Consider the following 25,177-nt stretch of genomic DNA (forward strand, 5'->3'; position numbering starts at 1 on the left):
AAATCTATCGCCCCCCCCTCTCCCCCCCCCCCTTGGACGCCTAGGCGTAGATACTCTTCAAAGTACTAAGAATTTGAATTCTATTAATAGATTCTGATCAATTTATAAAAGCGAAGATTTTCTATATTTTCTAGATCCTTGTCCATAGATCCTTGATCTGATCATAATATTTTTGCAACAAATGCTTCAACATTTGCAAGGCGTTTCCTGTAATAAAATTTAATAGGGTACAATTTAACAAGAATAACAACATACATAATTCTATTTAAGAACATTCTGTAATTTTAAGGATTTGATTAAAGAGATGATTCGCTTGTTATATTGTACCTTATTGTTTTGGAAATCAGTACTCCAAAAATGAGATCAATCGGATGATTGTATCTCATAAAAAATTGTTGTTAAAATGTTCAAAACGTTTAAAATGGACGTACGGACATTCTGGTAATGATTATAGAGTTGCTACGCTTTCTAAATCGTACCTAACTACTGCAGGAATCATCATGCAAAGTTTGAAATCGATGGGACAATTCTAACTTGCCTAAATTAACGAAAAAAAACTATTCGTTACGTACGTACGTGTGGACCGACCGTAATTATAGAAAAGCTTCGCTTTAAAAAAGCAATGCAACTCTAAAATCATTTTTGACGGTTGACTAATTTTACTTTTTTGCATGTTAACTAAGCACTTCATTTTTGCAATGGGTTATTTCAAGGTCGATTAAGTATATTTTTATAAGATAAGCTTTCTGCAATAAAGTTTTAAAATTTAAGTAAAACTATACCCCCTCCCTGGATTAGAGTTAAGCTTTTTAAAAGCGAAACTTTTCTATAATTAGGGTCGGTCCGTCCATACGTCCGTCCGTCCGTAACGGATAGCTTTTTTAGTTAATTTAGGCATGTTAGAATTGTCCTATTGATTTCAATGATTGTATGGTGATTCCTGTAGTAGTTAGGTATGATTTAGAAAGCGTAGCAACTCTACAATCATTACCAGAATGTCCGTACGTCCATTTTAAACATGTTGATTTTTTTACTTTTTTAACAACTCATTTTTATGTGATCTAATAATCCAATTGATCTGATTTTTGGTATACTGATTCCTGGGATAACAAAGTACAATTTTATAAGCAAAGCAACTCTATAATCAAATCCTAAAGTTGTAAGTATGTCCATCAACATTATTCTGTATCAAGCAGTTTTTCAACAATTTTACTTACAATTTGCTTCGATTCTTATACATTTATATTCTGATTATTCAGTGTTAATGTCCGTTTGTCCTACCGTTTCAGTGCTTAACTTTTATGGATGTTGTCATCCTTGTTTGATGTTCACATTCTTGTTTAAATAACACACTGTAATGTCATTTCATGCAGTCAAGCCCCGATAGGCCCATCAAACGCATTTACATATTTACATTTAGTTCTATTTAATTCTTAATGAACCCTTCAAAACAACAATAAAAAACGGGGTATCAATTCGTTGTGTTTTTTCTTGCTAAAAGTATTTTAGACCTCCCTAGTATGTAAGGTTTTTGCTTAGCTTTATTTTTGCTTTACATATGTCCTAAATGGTTATATTTTTTTATTGTCACATGGAAGTCTTAGAAACTGATGGATTTAGGCTATTTTCATCCTCCTCCCTAGATTTTTTTTTATAATTTACTTAACCTAATAATTGAAAATTTCAGATTGAAAAATGTCTGAGTTAACTTATGATACTGTAAGAGCTAAATGGCAGAGACTAAGGGTTGGTATATTTGTTGGTTACAAAGCTAGGATCAACTGCTGTTGACGGTAAAATATTCCTGGCAACGAATATTTCCAAAAAACTATGAAATTTAAAGTCTGCTAGCTGCCAAACGGCTAAACGTACAGATCATATCCACACACAAGTTTAAGCTGCATAAGAAGGCATACAAATAATTTGGAATAGCCAAGATTTAATGATGCATAGGGAAAGCTTAACTGAAGAAAAAATGCGTAAAATAGTTCTTTTTCGCGCATTTCTCTGCACTACGAGATAATTATGCATTATTGATATATGGCTAATCCAGATTATTTGTAGGCCTTCTTATGCCGCTTAAAACAGTGTGCGGGCATGATCTATACGTTCAGCCGTTTGGAAGCTAGCAGCCTTTCAAATTCATAGATTTTTGGAAATAGATTTTACCGTGAACTGCAGTTGATCCCAAAGCTACTCTATGATTCAGTCCATTTCTATGTCATACACATCACATAATAATAAAAGTACGTCTTACAGCAAGATTTTTTTCTCAATAAAATGCATGTTTAATTGAATTGAATGCCATACTTCAGTGATATCACCAAAGCGTTTGATAACGTTGACATAACTTGAAATCTCATTCAGAGTAAAGAAGGTGTCTTAACTTTTTTGCTTTTTATTTAGAATAGCTAGTCGGTGTTTTTAGTAAGTAATAGATGTAAAATTGTCCATAGAATTTAGATATGCAATCGGGTTTTTTTTGTAGACCACTTATTTTTGAAGTAATTTAAGTTTTTTAAAAAAATAATTAAGTCGGTTTTAAGATACTAAAACGCAACAAAATAAAAGAAGAAAATAGCCAGTATGAACAAAAATAGTAAGATCTTTAATTTGACACCTTACTTTTTGAATTCTGTTGAGTAATTATTGAAATAATCTATTTTTCTAACCTCGGTTTAATAAAACCTTTAAACTTAAATATAATAAAAAATATGGGTTCATTTATACTTTTAGAATCAGAATAATATTACGAATCCATTCTAAGCAAAATTGAAAAAAAGTAAAAAATTAAAAAAATTAAAACATTTTTAGCTTCGAAATTTTGATTAAACCGAGGTTAATAAATTGATTTTTTCAATAATTACTCAACAGAATTTAAAAAGTAAGGTGTCAAATTAAAGGTCTTTTTTGTTCATACTGGCAATTTTCTTCTTTTATTTTGTTGCATTTTAGTACCTTAAAACCGACTTAACTATTTAAAAAAAAACTTAAATTACTTCAAAAATAAGAGGTCTACAAAAAAACGATTGCATATTTAAATTCTATGGACCATTTTACATCTATTACTAAAAACACCGACTAGCTATCTATAATACAAAGTAGAACGATGTCTGTCCGTCTGTCTGTCCGTCTGTCCGTCTGTCTGTCCGTCTGAAGCTTAAGATCTCTGAACCGATTGGGCTCTACTCTTCAGAGAATATACCTACTGGTCCTGTGATGGTTTTAAGCTATTTTCTTGGTGGGTGGGACACCCCATACCCCCCAAAAAAATGAAAATACCCCCCCCCCCACCCCAATTTTTTTTTTTTTTAACTTTTTCTTTTTAAATCTAAAATACGAAAAATTAAGTTGATCAAACCTCTTGGGGCAAAGCCCCTAGAGGCTAGGGGCGAAGCTGCTAGTTCTAAATAAAAAGCAATAAAGTTGAGACAGATCTTTGGAAAATTCTCTATGAAGTCAAACATGTTTCTAAAAAAAATATTTTAAAAAGGTAAATTTTTTTCCCAGTATAGCTTCGAAACCAAATGATATTTACTGGATTGGAACTGTTTATCCACCATACTGAAAAATCATGTATCGTATCATATTATAGACAATTTTCTGCAGAAACTTTGGTTTTTGTGAATTACGAATTTCTTTAGAATGAATTACCAACGGATGACCAAGCAGCAAACTATGCTGTACTTGTTGTAGATCGTCAACCAAAGTTAGTTTTCATTTTTAAAAGCGAGGCTTTTCTATAATTATAGTCGTTCCATCCATCCGTCCGTAGGTCACGGTTAGCTCTTTTCGTTAATTTAAACAGGTTAGAATTAGAATTGATTCCAAACTTTGCATGATGATTCTTGTAGTAGTTAGGTACAATTTAGGAAGCGTAGCAACTCGATAATCAATACCAGAATGTCCGTATGTCCATTTTAAACATGTCGATTTTTAATATTTCTGACAACAAGTTTTTATATTTTAAAATTATCCGATTCTTCTGATTTTTTGAAAACTGATTCCTATTCCAAAAAGGTACAATGTTATAAGCGAAGCATCTCTATAAACAAGTCTAAAAAATGTAAGTATGTTCTTAAACAGTATCATCTATTTATTCAGCTTTGCAACAAATTTACTTACAATTTTGTTTGTACTGATGCATTAAATCTGTAGTTCTGACAATCTACAAGTGTAAATGTTCGTTTGTCCTTTGATTTCAGTGCTTTGCTTTTATGGATGTTGTCATCCTTGTTTTTATAGACATTAGTGGATTTAGGATCCGGACTATACAGACCTGGGACAAGGAACTGTGATTCTGACAAACAATTCTAAGTGAAAATTTCACAACAACAGTATGACACGGTGTGCTCCAGAAAGCCGACACATTACCAATCTTGTGTTCTGCATGTTTCTGTTTGAAACACCAACTATTATTTAGTATTGATGCATCGTATGCAGAGTATGCGCTTGTTCTTGGTACCTTCAAGTCAAGACTACAGCATTTGGAGCCGCAGGTAAAAAGATGTATGAATCAAATTAAGCAGAGTGTGTCAACACCCTGTTTTTACAAACTCTGCCTTCCATGATGAAATATTGGCATACTCTGCTTAACTTGCCGCAATTTTGGCATACTTTGCTTTGCTTGATTAAATATTGGAATACCTTACTTTACTTGATGAAATATTGGCATACCCTGACTTACTTGTTGTGTTTGGGTTACTCTGCTTAACTTGATTTTTTATCTTTTGTGAAGTAAATGTAAAATTAAATACAAGATATTAATGGGATGTGATTCAGAAACTTAATTCAACTAGTAAAACATAGAACCAGTACTAATCCAACAAATATTAATGAGTTAACACTAGAAGTATCTTTCTCGTATTCATTTGAATCAGGTAGATATGAACCAGTTCTCATCCATACGAAATAACTATGTCTAGCATCGTATTATATCCAGCTTTCTACGAATATGAAAATGTACAATTATGCTGGTTTTAAACTTATAAATGTACATTTTATATCCACGGAAAGCTGTTTATAATACGATGAGAGAAATAACTATTACTGAAATTTAAATTTACAAGCTACTATAAGGCGAAACATCTTACATATGAATTAATTAAAAGCCAATTTATCATTTTTTTTATCATAAACCATATTTAATTAGGTGGGATGTGATTTGGAGCGGGTTATGTCTGATCTAACAGTCTATGAGCAAGAATGGAACCAATTCAAAGCAAGGGTAATTCACTCTATAATTTAAAACTATCGGCTTCGCCCCTACCCTCTTGGGGCTTTGCCCCAAGAGGTATAATTACATCATCTATTACCTACCCAGCGGGAAAAAAATGAGAATGGATTGCAAATTTTCGCGAATAAATAGCGAATTCGCAATTTTTTTTTTTTTTTTTGGGGGGGGGGTGTCCCACCCCCTAAGAAAATAGCCTAAAACCACCACAGGACTAGAAGGTATAATCTCCGAAGAGTAGAATCTGATCGGTTCAGAGGTTGCCATGATCTTAAGGGACGGACGGACGTACAGACAGACGGACAGACATCGTTCTACTTTGTATTATAAATTGGTTACTTTTATCAAATATTGATTGGTTGGTTCAAATTGGAAGTGTCCCCACTTTTAATCATCAATTTTAATCTACAAATGAGTGTAAATTTCTTAAAATGAAAATTAAACCAAGTCACTTTTTAAAAGCGAAGCTTTTCTATAATTAGGATTGGTCAGTCCGTCCGTCCGTAACAGATAGTTTTTTTTCGTTAATTTAGGCCTGTTAGAATTGTCCTATCGATCTCAAACTTTGCATGGTGATTCCTGCAGTAATTAGTTATGATTTAGAAAGCGTAGCAACTCTAAAATCATTACCAAAATGTCCGTACGTCCATTTTAAACATGTTGATTTTTTGACTTTTTAAAACAATTTTATATGTGATAAAATCATCCAATTGATCTGATTTTTGGAATACTGATTCCTATTTAGATAAGGTATAATATTTCGAGCGAAACATCTCTATAATCAAGTGCTAAAAATGTCAGTATATCCTTAAACATAATTCTGTATTTAAAAAGTTTTGGAACAATTTTATGTATAATCTTGTCAAAACTTATATATTCATACTTTGTATATTCAGTACTCTACAAGAGTTAATGTTCGTCTGTCATACCGTTACAGAGCTTCGCTTTTAAGGATGTTGTCATTTACTAAGTATATTTGCGATTACTTTTATTTAATGAAATCTTCCAATTTTTAACATTTACAAAACAGCCTGCTTTATTGCATCAAGATCCATGACAGATCTATATAGGAAATAAATGTCTATATATGAGCTCAAGTCTTCCAAGGGATAAATGTTTAAAACTCATAGTGCTCCAATAATCCATAATAAACTCTCATTGCCCAGAACGATAAGACCCAATATTTTACTTTATTAAGAATAAATTCATCTTTTTTATTTCATGTTGCTATTTACATAATGTTGAAGTATTTAATTACTATTCTTAAAACAGAAAATTTAAATTCATAATATTGACGTATAGTAATAGCAAGAACAAACAGCTAAATATTCTTATAAAGTGTATTAATTCAATACAAGGTTAACATACAATAATAACATTAATATTAAGACAACTGTTCACTTTTATGTTCGTGTCGTGTTGCAGAGCAATGTCTTGCTCCGAAACCGTTGACACAAGAACTAAAAGCTAAACTATATAATACATGCATTGCTCTTAAGTCAGGAAGAAAGGGACTATACATCACATTTCTCCCTGGCTTTAACATGAACCTGGATTTCAAACTGTAATATTTCAGATTAAATATACAATAGGTTTTACATGTTAATTATCATAGATATTATAAGTAGCGTTGAACGCTTATTAAATAGATAATAGTTGATCTGGTATGACACCTGCCATATTTTTTTTTGTTTTTTATATATTTTTATTCCAGATCTTTAAACACTTCATATACACATTTTTTTTATTTATTTTGGTTCCTTAGAACTCTTTTTGTGTTTTTTTTTTATTTTCCTTTTTTCTTTATGTGTTTTTTTTTTTTTCTTTTTAATATTTTTTTTAAGAAAAAAACATTGATTAACATATAATCATTGAAAAATGCATTGATTAACACCTAATGCATTAATTACATAGTTATCATAAATACATGATATAAAAATAACATTGGTTAACATATAACCATCAGATTTAAGCATGGTATTATAGAGCATTAATATGAAACATGAATTTTAAACTTTTTTGAGACTACTACTGCCTCAACAAATATTAAATGCATAAAATAAAATAAATATGAATTAATACACATAACTATAATTATTACTTTCTTTTTCCAGATGTTCTGCTCTTCTTGCCAGATTCTTCAATATCCATGGGCATGATAGCTTCATCATCATTCACTCCAAGTTTTGCGGTCTCATCACACAAGCCGTCTTGAGACATCCTTGCCTCAGTATCACCAAGCATATGAAGACATCTTTCAAATCCACTAGTAACCGCAACCGAAATCGAGGTTGCAACGTTATCAACCTCCTCCTGATTATCCAAAATCTTTTGATGCTTACGACTAACCTCCTCTCCAAATTTATCCAGCATCATCAATATTCCAGGCGTGTGTTCCATCCTCATTTCCTCCCTCACTTGTTCATCAACACGCCATTGCTGATTTGACAATTCAAGGTCCAGACAAACAGGAATGTTCGGATTTAAGGGCTGATCCATCTGAACACAAACAGGATCCCCAAACCGAGTAACCAATTTGAAATCACCTTCGAACCACTCATTTACTTTGTGTTCAGGATTAAACTTCCACTCAATATTGGTTGTCAACAAATTTGTATAAACGTTTCCATCCAACTCCAATCTGATTTCCTTCACTACATTCTCTAAAGTGGTACTTGGATCACATAACAATATCTGCTTGGCTAGAGTCGGACGGAGACGCTTGCAGCGCATCTGCATTTCCCAGGTCAGAACTCTTGCGTCTACTTTATCATTCAACAGACTACCTGCATATGTGGCACTCACCAGGTTATCAATTATTTCTCTTTGACCATCCAATCTAACATAACGTATCTCAGCAGGCATCTCTCCACTGGTGATTAAACTCACCGAATTCATGTTTACAATGCGTGGAATGTAGACTGTTAAGTTCATGTATTCATTCACCTGAATGGAGTCAATAAACACTTTAGCACTCAAATCCTGTTCAGACTTTCCATCAAGCCAATCTTTCTGTAACTCTAACAAAGTTGTGGATGGCATTTGCTTCAGAATAAAGCTTACTTTATTCACGACATCTTTCCAATGTGCCAGGAGCCGGATAGCTGACACAACCTGCGTCTTCAACCTCGGATCAACGCTGTTACCCACCGTTCTCAACACCGTCTGAAGGCTCATTTTACCATCTGCAGGTATGACGTCAATTTTTGAAAGTTGATGCCAATCCTCAAGTTCCCCCATATGTTTGATTATGGGTAACAATTCGCCCAACGTTTGACAGCTTTTTCTCTCATCTCCATCCAGGTATTCAATCTTAGCAAGCAACACCAAACTTGGTAAATTTTCGCAAACAAGCTTAGAGAGAAATATGGTCGCACTCAACTTATTCAAACTAGTTGTCTCGTTCCATGACAACTTTCTATTTATAGCTTTAGAATGCTCACCAGCCGCCATCAGGTTGAGGTGTCTTGAATTCTGGCTGGTAAAGATAGGGATCCTGTCCACAGGCCAGTCTATGGAGTGGATGCATCTTCCCATCTCCAACTGCACCGATAACATGTTTATCAAATTCAACTTAAACCTTGGTTCATTATCAATAAGACGAGCTAAATCTGCCAGTGGCATGTCCTCACTGCTCAAAAATATGTTCCTTGTCGCCCTGCCCACACTCAACGTGGGCAGCTCAACGCGCGACATTACCAACACCAGCCGGGATGCAGAGTTGCTGACCAATGCAGATACTGGTAGACCAGGTTTGACTTGATTTCCTTCATTGACAGATTGTTTGTGGCGGCCATCTTCTTCATTGCTCAATAACTTTTGATTCATTGTTGCCGCCGTAACCAACCTGCAAAAATACAATATAATTAAATTTCAGCATAAAAAATTTAAGATCTAGCATTAAATTCTTCCTCAGTAAATCTTTTTTTATGACACCATGAACAACAACAATACAACAATGCCAACATAGGAATTATACCTAACAACAACATTAACACAATCAAAACAAACTTGGCAAACAATGGTAATATATCTTTGAACAAATGTTCTAAACCAAACCAAGGACCTGTAACCTGTTCGAAAAATGACAACTTATGATCAACAAAATCCAATTTAGAAGCTTGTCCATTAAAATCCTCAAAATCCTCTAATCCCTGATATTTAATAGTCTTATTAAAATCAGCAATAAACACCTTTTCGTCGTTCAGAAAAATCTTTTGTCCCACGTGTTCTGATTTTTCATTGGCAATATGCAGAAGTTCGAGTCCCTGCCCCTGATTCCCAAGGAACAAATTAGCTGTCAATTTCAAAAATACCGGACTTTGCGAACAATTTAACAATTTTATATCCTCTACTGCTACAATCATTCTACTATATTCTTGTATTCCAACTGTTTCACCTTTATAATCCACCATCAAGTGTCCTACTGCACATCCATAATCCACACCTAACTTTACTGGAATTTCAACCGCTGTACACTTTTCATACTTAGCAATTTCTCCCAGGTATATAATTCTGAACCCATGATGCATCTGTACATTTGACCTAACTTCTGTTTGAGCACATCTAGAAATACTAAAAAGTTCCATCATCCTCTCATTCCTTTCTCTACTAGCCAAAAACATAGCATTCAAATCAAATCTAGCTTCCTGTTTTAACAAATCCCCAAAATAACTTCTAACAGCCGCCTTCGGTTCCTCTAAAAACTTGATACCCTCCAATTCTGTTACAAAAATGTTGAAATCCAGATGCTGCAAAGTAAGTTTCTCTGTTCCCATAATTTTAACTAAAATATTCCTTTCCAAGTTAGAAACAAAAAGTTGTTCATTCCAAGTAGTTAAATTGAATGTATCTTGAAAAACTACCTTAAAATTACTGGCCGGTTTTCGTACTACATACGGAAAATATGGAGAAGTTGATGTTGCCCACAAATGATTATCTTCAAAATTCGCCACAATCGTCTTTTTATCATAATCCATAACAACATTTCCCTTGATCAAAACGGGTGTATTTTTCACTAAAATATGCAAAGTCCCAACAGCAAAACCTAAATTGAACCACATATTGTGCGCGTATATTCCCAGTGTCTTGCATTGAATATTTTCACCACCAACATCCCAGAAAGGTGACAATGTTCCATTAACTGTGAAACTGTGAACAGTTGGCAAGTCTATATTTACTTTAAAACTAATACCATCATGCTGATACTTGCCAGAATGAAAAACCCTTCTACATTCGTCCATACTCAACTCTACCTGTTTTTCATGTGGCACGTCTAGTACGTGCACATGACTCGCGGTACCGCAAAACCAGCGCTCCAATTTTAGTCTAACCTCACAACTAATGGCTTCTGACAATATAAAATCGGTTTCTGCTAACCCCAATAATTCCACAGATCTAACCGGTTCCATCCTATCATGCAAACAGGCAGCTGATCTAAGTTCAACATTACTTATTTGAGAACAATCATAAGCTGCTAACCGTGGATCCTGTGACGTATACATACCACCAACAACAATCAAACAATAAACCTGCATCACAACAACAAATAACAAAATATCCAAGTACCTGACTCCTCTATCATCCTTGGATTTCTTCACAGGTACTGGTCCAGCACGTCCACTCTTTGAAATACAAGCGTCCGGTGACCTCTTGCGCATACCACGATCTCCATCTCGTCTATTCCGGTCATTCCGGTCATTCCGGTCATGTCTATCACCGCCGCTTCCTCTCTTGTCATCACGCTCCCTACGGTTCTCGTGGTAATCTCTTCTCCTGCAAATATTATACAAATTATTACAAATATTATTTTTTAATCAATTTTGCGAGGTTCCTAGTTACTACATCGGCTACTGAATAACGTTCTAATCTGTCTTTTTCTCTGTTTTGTCTATCCTCTTCTAATTTTTGTAATTGCACTTCATTTGTAGAACCTTTAGGACGACCTTTAACAGGAATAGTCTCAGACATTTTTTGCAATTTTGCATTATCTAACGATCTATCTAATTCATCCTCCTCAACATCTCTACCTCGTTTAACACTTCCCCTTCGTTGTTCCAAGTTTACAATTTTACTTTGCAATTTTGGAAAAGTGTCCTCTAAAATACTCATCCGAGACTCTAACTCTCTAGCAGATTCCATGTTAACATCCTCTACACCCAAACTGTTGTCTACTAAGCTATTATCAGAGGCATAATCTCCATGAAAAACACTATCCTTACTAATAGTAGAATATGTAGAGTCTAACTTAGTTTTGTCAGTCATATCATTTGAATCTACACTATCAGAAATATGAGTACTTTCCAAAGTATCACTAAGATCCTCAACTAAATCATCTAAATTTTCATTATCCTGAGATACATTTGACCTTTGCTGTGACAACCCAACACCCAAAAAAGATTTCTCCAAAAAATCTGGTGTTACCTGTCCATCCTTCCGCCTTCCAACCACCTCTGGACTAGCGCCACAACTATTCTCCTCTCCAGAAACGCCTGAACAAGTTAAATTTCTCAAAGTATTGGGAAAGTCATAGTTTACTTTCAAGGTATTATCCACAGAGAAACATTCATCTGTAATCACTAAGTCAATCTTTTCATCTGGAGTCAAGTCTAAAGTACTCTCAATAACATATATTTTATCTCTTGGTACAATTCTCACCCCTTTATCTTTCAATCTACACTTTTCTAGGGGTTGAACCTCGAATAAACTATCAGAAATTGCTTTTGTCACTAAACACGGACCCACCCATAACGAGCAGAGTTTACGAGCTACACCAATCGTTGTGACGTCATAAAAAATATAACAATAGGAATTTATAGCTACCGGCCGACCTATCCTTTCTGTATTTTCTACCTGCAAATACTTCTCAGTTCTTTCTTGTCCAGTCCTCCAATTCTTGTCAAGGCACTCCAATAACTCTGAAAAATTCATATGTTTAATTTTCGAGCGTGTTAACGGGTCAAATGAGTCAAGTGGAAGTTTAGGGTTTCTTAGGAACATCTTAAAATACGGGGAACATCCTAACCTCCGATTGAAAGAAGTGTTCATACAAAATTGTGTAGCTTTAAGTTTATAAGCCCAATCTCCATCTTGAAAACGTAAATCAGTCTTAAGAAACGAATACACCGATTGGTTGTATCTTTCACTGTAATTCGAATTTGCTGATCTTGGAGGGATAAAAATTTGTTCAATTCCCAACCTTAAACAAACTTCCCTAAAAACTTTTGATTTGAAGCTTTGTGCATTGTCAGTCCTAATTCGCTCGCATAGTCCCCAAACAGAAAATAAATTAAACTTCAGACATTCAATAATTGTTTCAGCTTTAACATCTTCAATAGCAAACAACCACACATATCTAGTACAACTGTCAACTACTATTAAAATGTGCTTACAAATGACTCCATTATATTCACACTCATTCAAAGGACCTAAAGCATCTATGGCCAACTCTGCCATAGCTTCCCCAGCCAAAGGAGAAAATTCTATATTATGATTATGTTTAGGTTTTTTACGTCTATTCAAACAAATGACACAATTTGCAACTGCCGCCGCTACATATTTAGATACATAGGGAAAAATGAAGTGACGATTAATCCTGCTCAAAGTTTCCAAATAACCCCTATGCCCCGCTGTAACATCTGCATGAGCTAACAAGAAAACTTTATTGTACATTCCAATAGGTACCACTACCCGTTCAATAAATTGAAATTCTTTCTGAAGCCGCATAGGTGAAGTCAGGATAATTAAACCATCCTTATAACTCAGATGTTCAAAAAATCTTAATATTTGTTTACCACGATAAGGCATTTGAGACAATTCTCTGGACGTAGGTTTGACATTATTTACAATAAATTTCCTCACCTCAACTAAAACAGGATCCTTCTCCAGGCTACGACTAAATTCTCTCGCCTTCAATCTGGATGATATTTGACTGGCCGTCTCTGCTCCAATTCCTGCAATAAGACATAATTTAGGATCTTCCAATTGATATACAGTATCCAATATTAACTCTCCTTGTTCGTCTGTCGATAATTTAGATATCCTATCTTTACTATCCTTTAATGCAGTATGTGACAATATATCAACATTAGTATGCATCTTGCCCTGCCTATGTACAACCTCATAACTGAAGGTGGATAAAAAATTTATCCACCTTATGGTGAGACCAACAAAATATCCGTTCTGCCTCCAAGTAGATAGATGTTTCAGTGCAGCTGAATCAGTTCTCACGATAAACTTCTTGTGTCTCAAATAACATTCAAATCTTTCAACAGCATTTACTAATGCACATAATTCTCCTTTATGTGCTGCATAATTGGCTTCATGAGTTGAACAAACACGTGACCAACACGATATCATCTTCTCCTGTCCATTTTGTTTTTGACTTAACACCGCAGACATAGCTGTAGATGACCAATCTGTATCCAACACAAATGGTTCAGCCTCCATTCTCCAATCCGGGAACGATTTACTTATTTCTTCACAGAACAATTCTCTAGTCTTTGTAAAAGCTTCCATACTTTTTTCATCCCATTCTATTTTACTACTGTTTCTAAATTTGTTCAATGGTGCTGTAATATCAGAAAAATTCTTGAAATATGAACCATAATAATTTATGAAACCAGTAAATCTTTGAATATCTTTACCTGTTTCAGGTACTGGCCAATTCTTAATCTTTTCAATATATGCTTGGTCCATAAATATGCCTTCTGCATTTATAATATGGCCCAGAAATTTCACTTCCTCTGCAAACAATGTACATTTTCCAAGATTAATCTTGAGGCCTGCTTCACAGAATGTTCGTAGTAGAATATTCAAATGTTCCAGATGTTCCTCCACATTCATACTATATACAAGAACATCGTCCAGGTAAACTAGGCAAAATGCCCTTAATTCAGGACTCAAATCCATTACTCTATCCATCAACTTTACAAATGCACTTGGAGCATTGGTCAATCCAAACGGAAGCCTCTTGAAGCAATATTGCCGTCCATTAGAACAAAATGCTGTATATTTCCTGACAGATTCCTTCAAATGCATTGAATTATATGCTGAAGTTAGGTCAATAGACGTAAAAATCTTCTTTCCTCCAAGTTTGTCAAATAGCTCACCAATGTTAGGCAAAGGGTAACAGATCTTCTCAGTTATCTCATTTAATGAGCGGTAGTCCAGGACAAAACGGACTTTCACCTCGTTAGTATTTCCAACCTTCTTCTTAACAGCAAAAATTCCAGAATTAAACGGTGAATTACATTCTTCTATCACATCTGTTTCCAACCATAAATCAATCTGTTCTTTTAGTTTCTCTGCATGATGAGGATTGAGTCTAATCATCCTATTCTTGAAAGGTTGAGCTCCAGGAACCAACTGAATATCATACTCCTCCAAAGTACAAGATCCAATATCCGTAGGATCAATCGATAATGCCTTGAAATTCTTTAAAAACAAACCAACTATCCTTCCTTTCAAAGAAACATTATCCTTTAAAAACGGAACTTTATCCAACTTCAATTTATCTTTAATAAAACGAATCTTCTTTAATGTTGTTGACACATCTTCTTTAACCCTGTTCTCTTGCAGCATTGCTATCTTCTCCGCCACAAACAAATTTCCAACCAAAGTACCAGCAGGAACAGATTTCGTAACAGTTTCAAAATTCGTGATTTTAGTCATAATTTTACCGTTCTTTCCCACCTCAGTAATTCCTTCGTTTATCAACAAGTTGTTTCGGCTACAGTAACCTTGTCTAGGAGCTATATAACACAACTGTCCTTCAGGCATATTTCCTTTAGTTGAAACTTCTACCACCACTGTACTCAATGCAGGAATTTCTATTCGATTTTTCAATGAACAAATCCATTTTTGGTCTTGTAACTCAGCTACATTAATCTCAGGTTTCTTAGTTCTTGCTTTCTCCATTTTCTCCAAAACTGTATGAACCAAATTCTTCACTACAATTTTCCGTTTAGCTACTAAATTCACACTGATTCCATGCATCTCAATCCTGTTGCCGTCTTTGGCAAATATCGTCTTCACGTTATTTTTGTTCAACCAATAACTGCCTAGGTTCATAGGTACAGTCATGCCGGAAATAACAAAACAATCTTCTTGAAAACTGTGACCTCCAATCTGAAATTCAACATTCCGAACAACACCATCAATCTTGATGCTGGAACCTTGCACGCCTGTTGCTTTCGAATCCGTTTCTTCAATCACACAATCGAGCTTTCTAGCCAACACTTGAGATATCAGGCAGCCTCTTGCATTGCCGCTATCAATTAAGGTCAGGATTTCCATGCCACCAATCTTTGTTGGAACATAGACTTCAGCCGCTCCAGCCGCCATCTCAGAATCTTCATGAAACTTATAAAACAGCTATCTAACTCACACCAACAGTTATGAGGTTGTAACTATCCAATTGTCTATCAAATAACTATCTATCTGTCTACAACAAATAACAAAAGAACTGAATAAAACAATTCACTCACCGACAATATTTCATCCACCAACAGAAACGTCCAAAAATATCTCTTAATCCACAATCAACAACAGAAATTCTCCGGCCAACAGAAACTCCCCAAACTATTTGTTAATCCACAATCAGTAAACTTCTCTCCGACCAATCTAAAATATTACAAAATTTTAGATGCCAATTGATGGAAAATCACTGTACATAAGAATTAATATTGATATTAATATATATATAACAAATTTACAAGACTATTTTTCGAACATCAATATATATATAATGGTAATCAAATGGTAACAACATGAAATCATAACAACTCACCATCAAATAAATAATGATGACAGTATCTCCCAATCACCAAAAACACTCTTCTCAGCCAATCTAAAATAAATACAATGATTTTAGATGCCATAAATAAATGTTTCACTGAACCAATAACTTGTAACACAATAAAAGAAGTTGTATTAAGAAATATGACATGATCAAACATTATCAATCACCAAGCAAATTAATCTTTCCAAATACCATAAGTTCAATTCTTTGAAATTCAATAAAATATTACCTAACAAAACTATTATTGTCAGATTAAACTGAGATGTATAAAAGGTTTAAAAGTCGAAATTCAACTAACTATATATCTCAATACCTGAGAGCACTTTCTTGCGCAGCTTTGCTTCTCTGCGCAGCTCAACTTTCTGCGCATGGCGCGCTCCACGCCCGATAATCATTTCAGCTACCTCTATACACCGCCCCATATTGCGCATACCAGCTCTGAGAGACAGTGCAAATTTCTTTGCAAATATGGTCACTCCCCCTTTCTCTCAAACAAAAGAGACAGCTCCCCCATATCTGCGCATACCAACTCTGAGAGGTAGTGCAATATTCGTTGCAAATATGTTCACTCCCCCTTTCTCCTCCAACAAAAGAGACAGCTCCACCATATCTGCGCATACCAACTCTGAGAGGTAGTGCAATATTCGTTGCAAATATGTTCACTCCCCCTTTCTCCTCCAACAAAAGAGACAGCTCCACCATATTTGTGCATACCAGCTCCGAGAGACAGCCCCTCCCTTCCTTCATAGAAAGAGACTTCTCCACGATTATATCTAATGCATTATAACAATTTTGCTTCATGAAATTCTAAACTTCATTAAAAATTTTGCTGAATCAACATCACTAAATCGCAATATAATTGTTTTAAAATCGAATACTTTAAATCACAATAACTGACTCATCTTTTAAAACAATTTTCCACATTTCATCAAAATTTAATACTTTTCAAATATCTAATTTCACATTTTTATCAAATTTAATTCAATTTAAAATTCAATTTAATATTTTTCAATAGCAATTTTACAAAATTGTATTCCTAATTCATTTTTCATTTTCACTTTTTATTATTCTTATCCCTGTTAGACTCCACAACAGTCTGAAACAAAAATGAATTTTCATAATTTCAACAAAACATAATCAAAAACTAAATTAATTATTTTGATTTCCATTATAACATAATCTCGTAATTTCATATAGGCTTATAAACAATATGTTATCTTTCATAATTCAAAATAAACCATCAAAATAAATTATCACAAAATTAGAGTTGCTTCGTTCACTCTTTATCATTAATTTTGTTTTGTTGTTGTTTATTTACAATGCGCATAAATCAAAACAATGCCGCGTAACAAGTAGAAAATGGAATAAGGTTTTATGATTATAATACATTCAAAACATTAAAACCATAAAATGTCATCTATAATAGCATTATTCCATGCCTCGACTTCCGCTACAAGGTCGTCTTCATAATCGCTTGCCCCTAAACCATCGACATGCGCCACTTCCTTCGTATCCTCCCCTTCTTTCACCTCTCCTTCAATTTCACCAACCAATTTCTTTTTATCCAAACTATTTTCATTCTTTTTAAAACTCTTTTGCCCCGTCTTATAAGGAACAAAAGGCTTGTTTCCCCACCGCAAAAAGTATTTTCCTTTAGGATTAGGCAACTTTTTATCTCTAATATCAAAACAATCCCTCATCATGTGACCCTTTCTGTTGCAATAATAACAAATAAAACCACCTTGAATTGCGCCAATTAAAGGAATAAGTTCAGCTGGTCCACCAAATTCATCAGCTAAATCAATTTCACATTGATTTATTTCATATGACAAATTATCTTCATCACTAACCTGATCAATAGTTACAGGATTTGACTTGGAACCAACGCCACCAACCATCGTCTTAGCCAAAGCCATCTGGTTTGTTGTACATCCTCTAGCCATTGACCCTGAAATTTGATTAAATTGTAGCCCTTTAACAATCAATTGTGCTTTAACTATTAACTCTGTCCGAAACTTCGTTATCATTCGCACTTGTCCGTCACGCTCCAAATCCAATGCAAATTGACGCATCTGATTAGCCAAAAGTGGAGATAAAACCACATTACACACTTGAGAATAGAAATCCATAAACATATCATCAGTTGGTTTCGGATACGCACGTTTCCAGAAAGATAGTATCTTATCAAAAAATGCATCAATCTTATCATTCTCATGTTGCTTAACACTCAAATACGCATCTTTACACACATTTTTCATGTCGGGTGGTAAAAATGTCTCCCGCATCTTACACAAGTACCCCTTTAATGTTAATTGTCTATTCTCCATATCAGCAGGTTTTAGTGTATATCCACAAGCGGTTCTTACACCCACACATTTATCAAACAAAATTTCCTTACACACTTGATGATTAGTCATATGATAACGTCTAGTAGTCATCCAAAATCTCTCCAAATAATCATCAAAGAAAATCACATCATCGTCAACTGCAAATTCAGGCGCATTTTTTCTGAACTGATCATCAAGTTTAGCACACGTTTCATTGTACCTATGCACATTCTCCTCCCCCTGCGAAACATACAGAGATCTATCTGGTACATAAACAAGAGATTTACACCAACTAACCTGCGAATCACTCAGTCCAGCTTCAAAAAAATTGAGCGTATTAAAATCCTCCGCATCAACCTCAGAAAGGGCTGGCCACCACATGAGAACTCCATTATAGATATTGTCCACAGCATCCACTCTAGACAATTCCCAAAGTTTTATGATCTTATCTTCATTTCCCTGCATACCACCAAAAATAGGCCGAGAACCACCAGCAAACAACTTAGGCTTCTCTTCTGATTCTCCAAATCCTCCAGATCCACCAGCCGTCCTCTGCCACGGCATAGAGTTATTCAAACCATTCTGCTGGTTATTCGACCCATTCTGCTGGGTATTCGAACCATTCTGCTGGTCATTCAAACTATTCTGCTGGGCAATCTTTTCAAGAATTCGCTGCTGGCCAGTCATAAACTCATTCACAACAGTCACATTTTCAGTCTTGATATCATTATCAACACTAGGCTCCACCACCTTATTAAGACGATCTTCCAAATCGTCTATCCGAGTAGCCAGTCCAGTAACCGCAGCAACATTAGTATCAACATTATCCGTCAATTCCTGCACTTTCGCCTCCAGCGGCGCCATTCTTCCAGTAAGATTATCCAGCTTATCCCCATTGGAATGAATATCACCCTGCAGCGAGGCCAACAATTGGAGCATATACTCCTCCTTCTCCGCCGGGGACAACTTCTTGTAATAATCAATGTCCACCTTCATGGCGTCCAAAAATTCCTGAACAAAACTAAAGCAAAGAAATAATACAATTAAAAGAAAATCTGAGCCGTAGATTCGTACTACACTACTGCGCCAAAATGACGTATAGTAATAGCAAGAACAAACAGCTAAATATTCTTATAAAGTGTATTAATTCAATACAAGGTTAACATACAATAATAACATTAATATTAAGACAACTGTTCACTTTTATGTTCGTGTCGTGTTGCAGAGCAATGTCTTGCTCCGAAACCGTTGACACAAGAACTAAAAGCTAAACTATATAATACATGCATTGCTCTTAAGTCAGGAAGAAAGGGACTATACATCACAATATAGTAAATTTAAGAAAACTTAGTTTTAAAACAAATTGATTCTAGCGCCACTTTTAATGTGTTCAGATTTACAAACAAAAATTAAAAACATTTTAACTCTTTCGTGACGGTTATATAAAAAAATGTATATTGGAAAATAAATTCCTTAATTCAAATTTCATTTTTGAAAGAATGAAAAAAGTATTATTATAAATACGTATCTGAAGATCAAATAAAGAAATCAAAAGAAAAATGGAAGAAAAAGCAAGTGTGAGAGAGAGGTTTTAAAAAAAAGAAAACGCTAAGGAAGAATGTTATTACGTTCATAGTATCAAAGGCTTTTATTATAAAATAAATAACTGAAATCAGCCAGACAGAAATTCTAACGTAAGTAGTTGAACTTGAAGTAATCTTTATGTGCAAGTTAATATATTTATATTTATTTTCTAATATTTCCCCTGTGAATATACAGTGAACCCCCCGGCCCCCCCCCCCCACCCCAAAGAAAAACGGGCATAGAATTGTCAGGGAAATTTTAACAAAATCCATATTTCTAATTCTGAATAAAAGAATGCATACCTAGCGGATGCGTCCCTAGCAACCAGGGGCTCTGTAATTAAAGGGGCAGAAACAGGCTAGAAAAAATATCTTAAAACCATCTAAAAATGAAATAACCTAATGCCCCCATGGGACCTATTTGAAGCTTACCTAAAACTGAGAACCCAATTGCTTTAGTAGTTATTGAGATTTTAACCTTCAGACAAAAAACTTTATATATTATTAGCGTTTGCCCCTTTGTCATCTACGGACTAGAAAAAAAGCTTAAACCCATTTCAAGACTTAAATCTAAAAATTAAATAGCCTAAAACCAACACGGGACCGATGTTAAGTTTATATAAAATAGAGAACCCAATCAGTTAAGTAGATTAGATATTAAGAATGGGACATTGAAATCAAATTGACAATGTATTTACAAATAAAAATATTTTTATTAGTTATTTATTGTTGTATGTTGTAAATCATACAAAACTTGAATAGAAGATAAGATAAGATAATAAAGTCTTCCCTGGAAATACTAAAAGCTATACTGACAGACCGACGGCATATAAAGTGGAAAAATACATTTTTAATTTATAATTAAAGCCGTCTATCTTTAATAGCAGATGAAGAATTATGTTTTACCCTCAGACGGACATTTGTAATTATAGAGGTGCTTCGTGTAAAAAATATATTTAATAATAATTAAGCAAGTGATGTTTAAGGTGCTTTCCCATATCGAGTACATATCAAGCATTGAAAATACACTTCCATATTTTATAAACTAGCGGCTTCGCCCCAAGAGGTTTAATCAAACCAATTTTTCGTATTTTTTTTTTTGGGGGGGGGGGGGGTAGTTGACCCCACTATTTTAAGTTTAGTTTTAAAAAGAAAAAAAAATATTTTTTTTTTTTTTTGGGGGGGGGGGCGGTATTTTACATTTGTTTGGGGAGTTGGGGGTGTCCCACCCCCCAAGAAAATAGATATAAACCTTCCTGGGACCTATGAGAAGCTACCCTGTAAAGGAGAACCCGATCGGTTCAGCGGTTAGCAAGATCCTTTGCTACAAACAGACAGACATCGTTCTACTTTGTATTATAGACTTTGTATTATAGATAAACTAGCAGCGGCTTTGCCCCTAGAGGCATCCAGGGACCCTTGGGTTAGGGGGGAGTCAAACCACCTCTTTCAAGTACAGTTTTTTAAAGAAAAAGTAAAAAAAAATTTTGAGAGGGGTTTATTATTTTCTAGGGGTGATTTCTCCTAGGGCGGTTGTGGTACTCTCCCCCAAAATAGTTATAAACCTTACCAGTTCCTATGAGAAGCTACAATGTGAGAAACAATGGAGAACCATATCGTTTCAGTGGTCAGTGAGATCCCTTAGTACACACAGACACATGTAGAATGTATATCCTGTTACTTTATTATAAAGATTGTAAATTAGAAGGGATAGGTTTTTCCCATAAGCCTAATTCTTGCAAGGGGCCCTAACCCACCGAGGTTTACACTTGATGTGCCTTTACTCTTGATAGGATAAGGATAAGAATTTCTAAGAAATGTTAAAGCTTAACAAGGATAACATTATTTATAAGTCTTTAGTAAAGCTAAAAACATGGAAAGGTTTACAATAGATTTATACAAAATCTTTGATAGTAGATGCATATCAAAGCTTTCCAACAGACGGACGGACAAAGTAAGTTATATACTGGATGTTCATCAGTATTGGGATGTTTTTTTTTAATTCCAGTCATTTATCTTTAATAACTGAAGAGAAATTCACAATTACTCCTTTACGGTTTCTTACTGACAGACAGACATTTCAATTAGAGTACAAAGAAACATATGATTACATCCATAAACTTAGTGAACTTAATAAAAATCTAATAAGATAGACAATGTGGTTAAAACATTAGATTTCAATAGAAATATATACAGTAAACTTTAAACATACATCTCTAAAACCATAAAATCTAATTACTAAAACTTTAGCATAATGGACGGACTGACTGACAAAGATAATTGAATATATGATGCTTTTTAGTCAGCGAAATCCTCACAGACAAATTTGTTTTCTATTTTTATTTTAAAGTAAATCATAATTCTGATTGTGTACCAGACAGACATATAAAGTTCATGTAAGATTTTCTGCTAAAATATTTTTTAGTAGAGAAGCTACTCTATAATTTGAAATGTCCCTCTGTTGTTTTCTAATAACTCGGACCCTAAGGCGGCCTAAGGCCGCTTTGTCACTAGTCCTTGTTATATAGTCATCTAATTAAAGTATGAAGATTTTAAAGTCTATTCTTTTTTAGTCAAGGTAGTTACTGTCCATACTGATATTCCCTAAATGGAGAAACTTAAAATCCCCTTTTCAAGGCACACACGTAAAACAATTAAATAGAACGTTTTTAAGACTTTACATTTGAGTTAAAAGTATTTTTTTTTCAGTTTGGAATGGTGGATGCGGCTTAGAGGCTGACAAAATATGGTTGCACGAAGACCTTTTCCTTGCAGCTGCAATCAAACCTTATCCTACATGTCTATTGTTTAATGTTATAAATAAAATAAAAGATATGTATATAATTTTAACGTTTTTTTTAACTCTTTTAATTTTAAGATATTAATTAGAATTACACAATGTAAAATTTAATTTTCTAGAATATATTTTGGTTAAATTTAGAGCATAGGGAATTAGTTTGATTGTATGGTAGCGAATCTACTATATGACTTTTCCTAATAACTATTAATTAAATTTTCCATCTGATCATCAATTACGATAGTATAAAAAAGGTAGAAGAGAGAGAAAAAGATGGTAGACACCTCAAATGGAGAACCTAATCAATTAATTGGATTTTGAGATCTTAATGGACAAACACAAAACCTTTGTTTAAAAGGATTTATTCACTTCGCTTCTTATATATGTTATCATCCTTGCTTATGAGAAGCTACATTGTGGAGAAGAACCATATCGGTTTAGAGGTTAGCAAGATCCTTTGGTACACACAGACAAACATTTATCTTGTTACTTTTTTATAAGGTTTTATGAGCTTTGCTTGCTAAATATGTTGTCATCCTTGTTTATATTCGCCTGGTTTAAGAAAGTAAACAATGGCCAGACTAAAAAATCTTGGAAGGGTGGTGTCACCCTCCCCTAAATTAGCCATAAACCTTCCCATGACCTATGAGAAGCTACCATATCGATTCAGCAGTTAGCAATATCCTTTAGTACACACAGACAATCATATATCTTGTTACTTTTATATAAGATTTTATGAGCTTCGCTACCTAAAAATAATACTATCCTTGTTTTTTACTCGCCAGGTGTAAGAAAGTAAACTATTCCCAGACTAAAACCCTTGTAAACATATATTAAACACAAGAATCTAAAGGGATAAGACAATAGCCGATAAATAGATGCACATCCCCAATCATGATATACAAAATAAGCCCTATTCTAGGTTACAATTAGTGGTTGAAACTTATGAACACTAACTAAATGAATCAAAATTAAATAATAGTCCCAAAAGTTGCTGAATTAAATAAATAAGACAACATTATTATAAAACTTTGGGGACTAGTGTAATGAACAGCAAATTATCTCCTCTCTCTCTCTCTTTGTAAACATATATTAAACATATCTTATGACAACAATAAATGAAAAAGAATAGATGTATAACACAGACAACTACCTGGCACCAAAGTGGTGGGGATGTCTGCTAGCAAATTGAAAATTGTAGCAACTTGGCTGTGTTAATATTTTTAAATATTATTAGCTCATTTCAAAGACCAAATACAAAATTTTGACAGGGTCTACAAATTGATCTACATTTTTTCCCCTTAACAGTAACCTACTACTATACTAACGGGTACAGAAATCAACCCTCATTAGAGAAAACCTTAGCTTTTAAAATAAAACAAAATATTGTTTTATATTACTTTTTTTGTATTTCCTAATATAAATAAAGATCCAATTATTCAATTATAAGAAATAAATAATTGATATAAAAACAAAAAGAGTGAATACAGCCATAAGAATATCATTTTAATTTTCTTATATTTAGTTGGTACTTTCCCAAAAATTGCATAGTGAACAGTAAGCCCCCCCCTATAAAAAATAATAATAATTAATAAAAACTTATTAATACAAACAGACAAACAACCTATTACTTCATTAGAAGAATTTTTAATAAAAATATTATAAACGTACAGAAAATTTTATTCAACGAATATTTAAACTTGATTATAAAACTTTTGGTACTAGTATAATTAACAGTCCAATGTCCACTCCTTCACTGATAGATAAACACAAACCTAATGTGATTTTTTACATAGAGTTACAGAGTTGCTTCGCTACAAAAATAAAAGAAGAAATACATAGTTTGCTAAAGTTTTGTTTCTTTTTTGAAGCAGAAATGATTTCGTGATATTAAAAATAGTAGTCCTTGTTTTTTTGTTGGTTTTAGTGTCTGTTAAGTTTGTAATGGAAAGTGAAAAACATCCTAACATAAAACTAACAGGATGTCTTTATGTAATGAATGATCTCGCTAACCGCTGAATCTATTTGGTAATTGTCTGTTGAGTTTCTAATTTATATTCAAAACCATCCTTAAGTAATAGGATGTCAGCCTTAGTGTCTGTCTGTACCGTAGGATCTCGCTAACCGCTGAACCGATATGGTTTGCATTATAGCTTTTTATAGTTCCAGGGAAGGTTTATAGCTATTTAGGGGGAGGACATTACTATCCTTCCAAGATAAATCACCCATGTTGAATTATATCTATTTACTGTACATTAATTAATTGTTATTTTTTTGTAGGGTTGATTGCTTTCGTGTTTAAAAAATATAAAAAAAAAGATTTACAGCTTTTCTTTCCTTCCTCATAAAGATTTTTAAATAACTGTAAAACAGTTAGCACCAAATTATAGGAAATTTTGTGGAATAATCCCATTTTCTTATTATGGATCACCATTT

The 25,177-nt window shown here is 33.9% G+C and overlaps 1 long non-coding RNA gene across 1 annotated transcript; it reads left to right on the top strand.

The window, feature by feature from the left end:
* Positions 1 to 1,685: 1,685 nt before the first annotated feature.
* Positions 1,686 to 22,788, top strand: LOC145323994 (uncharacterized). Its single transcript, XR_013881159.1, has 5 exons — positions 1,686 to 1,746; positions 3,645 to 3,709; positions 4,424 to 4,499; positions 5,153 to 5,227; positions 22,654 to 22,788. It is a non-coding gene; the product is annotated as an uncharacterized LOC145323994 (long non-coding RNA).
* The last annotated feature ends 2,389 nt before the right edge of the window (positions 22,789 to 25,177 follow it).

Source organism: Acartia tonsa, chromosome 7, assembly GCF_053477335.1.
Source record: "Acartia tonsa isolate MP-2025a chromosome 7, ASM5347733v1, whole genome shotgun sequence".
Taxonomy (NCBI): domain Eukaryota; kingdom Metazoa; phylum Arthropoda; class Copepoda; order Calanoida; family Acartiidae; genus Acartia; species Acartia tonsa.